Raw genomic sequence first — 6,140 nt, 5'->3', positions numbered from 1 at the left:
GCGCACACACGCGTGCGCACACACGCGTGCGCACACACGCGTGCGCACACACACACAAGGAAGGTAATTCAATCTATTTCCATAATGGATTTGAGTTAACTTAGTTAAAGGGTATGGGTATGATAGGTGCATAAAAATAAGGCCAGACGGATGCAAACTGTGTCATAAGAAGATTGACCAGGGTACAACTGAGCATCAAAGTTTGTTCTGATTTTCTTGTTACATTAGGTGAGCTTCTTGGGTGACAAGCCAACATGAGAAACATGGTGATTTCTTACTCTCTTTTCTTCTAACAAAAGAAACAACACTAGCTAATCAGAAGAGCAACACTTTTTAAAGCAGTAAAAGCAAAAACTAATTTATGGAGATCCTTATCTAAAGACTATGGGAATACATAACAAAAAGTGCCAAAATATTTTCCATGCAGCCTCTTTTATGCTGACTCTCAGTAAAAAGAAATAGAAGGCTACATTAAAGGACTGTGTGATGAAGACAACCTAACCAAAAGGTGTTGTAATGTGAGTGGGACAGGTAAACTTCTGGTCATACGCTTTGATAAAAATAGAGAGCGTGGAAGATTTAGAGTAGAAATAAGTACACTATTACTCTGAAATACCAATGTTTGCTCTTTCAGTCTTCTCAGATATACTATATAAGGAACAACTTGACCTTAAGGTCCCTGGCTGGTGCCTAAAACACAAGCATTATGCATTCTTGATTGAAAAATGATCCCTGTGCTAAACAGAAGAAGTATGCAAGTGACAGAGGTATCACTGCTCTGAAAATGAAATAAGCCAATTTGTAGTTCGGCTGAAATGGAGAACAATCCCCTTCTACATGTCAGGCAGCAGAAATAACTGTAGAATAGGAATTTTTTTCAAAAGGAAACACTGGATTTGCCAAAGTGTGCAAATGAGATGAAAAGAAATTTAATAAAAAATCAGTAACATGAAAAAAGATGCCCCTCTGAATTTCCTCCTCTCCAGCCACCTCCACATTCTCCTTTAATTAAATCCAACTTCCTTCAGGCACTAGCACTCAAGATAATTATTAAATAGCCAAAATTAGTATTTCTATTTTGTTTGATTAATTAAAATTATTGCCCATCTACAGGCAACAGAATCTCCAAATTTAACTCTATTATTACTCCTCACAGCCAAATCCAGGACCTCCCACTGGGATTTGATCGATTACAGATTTCATAGTACAATATAAAAAACAACTGTGAAAAATGTGTATCTATTATAAGTGTTTCTATTACCTTTAAACTCAAGAGTACTTTGTGATTTTCAAAAGAAAAAGATGATTCCAAGTAGTTTTTCATTTTGTTTTGCTTTTGCTTTATAATTTCAAAAGCACAAATTTCATCTATTATAGAATTAAATAGGCATGTGTGGGCAGGTCTAGAAAGTGAATTATGTTTGTTGCATTGTTACTTTTGGAAAGTAAACTCTGAGTCCAAATAGATATTTTTCAAATGGGACCTTTGGGGAAAAAATTATCTGCATAAATCGGAGTCCACTAGTACGTTATTCATTCATAACTTTGCTTGCCCATTTATTAAGGAAACATTAACATGTGTCTACTATATGTTTCAGTCATTGGGCTGGACACTAGGATACAAGTGGGTCCCCCACCACCAATATACCTATAAAGGAACACACTATAGCTGGTTGGTAGTAATGTTTCAAAAATAAAAATTATTTTAAAAACTATTGAAAGCATGTTCGAAACACCACAGAAGCAGACAAGATGAAATGATGAATTATTTCTACATAGAATTGCGTAAATTCTCCCAAAGGAAGTTCCAGTTGAAATGGACCACCAAGAATCAAGTGGGACTTTCCAGGCAAAGGGAATTCCTGGAGAAAGGAGATCCATTAGCAAAAAAAAAATCAAAAGTGTGAACAATGAGGAGCCATTGTGCAGGAAGGAGAAGCTAAAAAGGAAGGGTTTTGAAAAGCTTTTAGTCACTATATTGAAGAGTTTAAAGTTAATGTTGTAGGTTGTTGGGATCCTGGGATCCATCAAAGGTTTTAGAATAAGGGATTGACACAATTAGATTTGCCCTTTATAAAGGTTAATTGTAGCATTGCCACAGTTCAGTGTAGATGCTGCTCTAAAGCACATATGTACACAATAACCTCTGAAAACTGAACATTCCTTGAATCTCACCAGAACAATTTCCCCACGTCCAAATGTGCTTTTACTTAGCCGCTGAAACCATCATAATCTTATAAAGTTTGAGTCTGAGTAATGAAGACAGATGGGTCACCATTTCCAGACTCAATCTGAGGCTCCAACTCTTCACATGAAGAGCATTAACTTCATGGCTAAGTTGACTATTTACAATTTTATTTTTAAATACCTTTTTCCATCTGGGAGAAATCTTAATCCTTCAGCCATGGATTAAAGAATAAACAAGCATCTCTGGATTTTAAATCTCTTACGCTTTTTTTCTCAGTAAAATATGACCATTGTAGAAAGGATGCCCCAGGTTCTTGTTATTGTTAACCTCCTCCATACCCATGTGTGACTAATTGAGGGGCTGTCCCTTCCACTGGACTCCAAGGTGAGGCTCTAGCCACCTTCTCCCTCTTGTTTTTCCAAAACACTCACCGTTACCAAAACTTGACACATGGCAGAAAGAAGCGATCAGCATTATGTAAGCTCAACTCATAGGAAAAGAACCCTTTACCACCTGCCTGAAAATGCCACAGGAAAATAACTACAGGTAAGTAAGATGGTCCTACAGCACTGCAAACACTAAAAACAGAAACAAAATCCATGGTCTGGATTTTGCAGCAGCTCTGCCTGCTTTTAGCCCTATGAAACCAACCCGGACACTAATAGAGCCAGAAAGAAAATGCACTTAAATGGGCCAGTAGGTCACAACAAAACTACTAAGGGCACTGTTGGTAAACACTAAATAGTCTTTGGCCAAGACAGCAAAGTAATCAGACTCAAACCACTTATTACCACCTGTTGCACATTCTTTACCCTTCCTGCCCTTTCCCTTAACCCCTAAACTCCATCCTAGAGAGTCCAAGATCACACAGTAAATGAAGCCATGACCAGTAAAAATTCCCAGAGCTTTGGCCATTACTATACCAAGCAAAACCTGAAAAGATTTCACTGGAGATTTAAGCTCAGAACACTTTTTCACTTTTATACTTAAATGTACCATTCTTGTCTGGAAGGGTACAGTGCTATTTGTTCTGCAGTGATTTTTTTTTTCTTGAGAACTTAGTTCTTCCTCACTTATTATCAAGTTTTATTTTCAAAACGGTTCAAATTCACCAGTATATACAGCCCAAAAGAACACTACTGAGAGACCATCCACCTCTCCAAATCCCTATGATTAAGTAATAAAACAAAATAATACAGTTGAAAGCAAAGGACAGACTGAGTTTCAACAGCCTTTCAGATGTAGAAAAAAATTACAGAATCTCCTTCCTTTTATCAGACTATTGTATATTCCTTACACATACCTCAAACTAAATTCCAGATCTGAAAAACTCATAGTTTATCCCTTATTCCCACTGAAAGGTCTTCCACCAAGAACATATCTCCTCTGAGTGGAAGGAGAATGTTATTTACTTTAAAGTTTTGTCAATATCTCAGTCTTCCAAGATGTCTAAGGTGACTTCTCTGACAAGTCAGTAATGGATCTAAAGAACAGATTTTTTGACTTGCTACCTGAAGGTCAAGCACTCAAGAAAGACAAAAAGGGGAATTGTATTATTAGGCTCTCTTAGAAGTTGAAATGTCCCCAGAGAAGAGGAAGTATTAAGAAATTTAAAAGGGAGAGCGAGATCTTAACAAGTCTGATGTGGCTTTATACTTGTTTTCTGGCTTTTTCTAATATATTAATTCCCTGCGTTTTATGATGCCCAACTTAATACCAACATCCATTCTTGCCCTTAAGGGTTGGTTTTCAGTTCTAATTAAAATCAGGGGACAGATTGTTTGTATTTAATCTGTCTGTCCATCTTCTTCTCAGTAATTGAGTAAAGCTCTTAACTGTACTGTAAATATCCCTGGATTTCAATTAATTTGTCTTCTTTAGTAGACACAGCAACACATATTGTTTTACTTATGGATATGCAAACGCCTTACAACTTTTTTATTTAAAATACCCAGCATGATTTATTTCCTTTTTTTAGAAAGAGATCAAATGATGATGTCTTGCTAAGGTTTAAAAAAAAAAAGAATAACAAAAGCTATGATAGAAAGAGAAATAGTTTGGAGATTATCTTTTAATTCGAATGAATTAAAGAAACATTTAATTCATATTTTAACTACAAGGGAGTCTGGATTCCCTATTACTAGTTAGTATTGAAACCTAGTATCGCTAAGAAATATTATTCCAACAGTAATATTATCTCCCCTTCTAATTGGTCAACTTAAAAAGAAATACAGTCTAAAGTATTTTTTAATGAGAATAAATTATATATTTATATTTCAGAGAGGATGGATACATCTTCAGAAAGTTTTTAAAAAATCTAGATTCTTTTGGGTGGCTTAAAATTCACCAAAGATTCCCTATCATTTTATGTTTGCAATAAAAGTGTTCATTATTAAAACCTACCTCTGTATGCCTGTTATCTAGGAAACTCTCATAAGACACTAGGGGAAACAAACGGGAGGCGCGGTGGGAGAAGGAAGGATGGATAGCAAGGGAGCTGAACTGCACAGTTTTTATTAATTCCATCTATTTTTACGACAGAAATACATACTACCATTTACGCCTTTTCTTCCTTTTAAAAATAAGAACATTGTTTCTCAACACACACACAAGCGCGACTGCCCCGAGCGCGCACACACACACACACACTGCACCAGCATGGGATTCCGGCGATCCCTCCTCGCCCCCCTCCTCGCCCCCAGCAGCCCCCTCCCTGTCGCAGGCAGCTGTGCCGGCAGCCCCCGAGCGCCGCCTCGGCTATCTCAGCCTCCCGCGGTGGCCCCGGCGCACACCCCCGCGCAGCGTCACCTACCCCGCTCGGAGCACTCGACGGACACGGGACTGCGGCTGCTCTGGAGGGAAAGGCTCCCAGGACGAGCCGAAGGAAAGGGAAAAGAAAAAAGAGAGGAGGGAAAGCTACTTTACTTCCCACAACAAGGGGACGTGCTGTGCCCCATGCACTTGGTTGCTCAGCAGCTGTGGTTTCAGAGGAAATACGCAGCGGCCGAAAGAGCTGCAGCTGGGGTGGAAAGTTGTGGGTGTTTCCCCCCACCACTGCCCACGTCTCGATCCTCTCCTGTCCCCGCAGCAGTCCTGACAGCTCCCCGGGCCTTGGAGACCCTCCGGAGTCCCGCCGGTTTCCCCCGGAGCTGGGTTGAGTTGCCACATGCACTTGAGAAATCCTAGCAGTTGCGCAAAGAGTCCCAGAAGTTAGAAAGAGTGATTGTGTGTGAATGTGTAAATATACAGTACAAGAGGCTGGAACAACTGAGCAGGGCCAACCCTCAGACGCAGCCCAGGGTTTCAGATTTCATTTGGCAACTGGCAGCTTTAGAAGATTCGAGCCGCACTACTGGGGAGTCAGGGAAGAACGGTGCCCTGGCCCTTGCGTCTCACCGCTAGGTTATCTCCTAGGCTGAGTAACACAGCCCGACGCCCGGTTCCCGCCCCCCCCCGCCCCCACCAGAGAGAGCCCACCCTGCCTCTGTCCCCCCGTAGCTGGCATTACTCGTTTCATTTCTTAAGTATCATAGATATGTATCGGTCACCAGATCTGGGACTCTGGGTGCGGAGAAGAATGAAAAATACTTGTCTCCTGCCTTCCAGGAGCCCTGCATTTCTTTGGCCAAACCCCCACATAGTAGGTTTCACCTGCTTCCCTCAGCTCTCTCTGTAAAATCTTATTTCTCCAATCAGAATTACCTGAGTCTTTAAACCTGCATTCCTAGAAATGCTTATTTAGATGGATGCTTTCAGATCCTTGGAGAAATGGAAAGCATAATCACCTCCTTACTATGGTTTAAGAGCTCTCAGAATCGCACAGTATGAGAGAAGGGCCAGGGTAGTAAAATTTTGGCTGATGGAACCCCTTCTCTTCCCACCACCACCAAAAAATGCCTATTTCAAATCTAGATCTTACAATATAGGTTATCTGGAATGCCAGTATTATTAT

General features: G+C 40.1%; 1 protein-coding gene across 1 annotated transcript in view; it reads right to left on the bottom strand.

The window, feature by feature from the left end:
* The window catches only part of ARHGAP24 (Rho GTPase activating protein 24), a 516,123-nt gene extending 510,689 nt beyond the window's left edge, over positions 1-5,434 (bottom strand). The window contains exon 1 of the mRNA XM_049632110.1: positions 5,001-5,434. The gene's annotated coding sequence lies outside the window, so the exon portion shown is untranslated. The remainder of the gene's footprint in view (positions 1-5,000) is intronic.
* Between the last annotated feature and the right edge of the window lie 706 nt (positions 5,435-6,140).

Source organism: Panthera uncia, chromosome B1 (genome assembly GCF_023721935.1).
Source record: "Panthera uncia isolate 11264 chromosome B1, Puncia_PCG_1.0, whole genome shotgun sequence".
NCBI lineage: Eukaryota > Metazoa > Chordata > Mammalia > Carnivora > Felidae > Panthera > Panthera uncia.
Note: the sequence above shows the minus strand (reverse complement) of the source record. Positions and strands in the feature narration are given on the sequence as shown.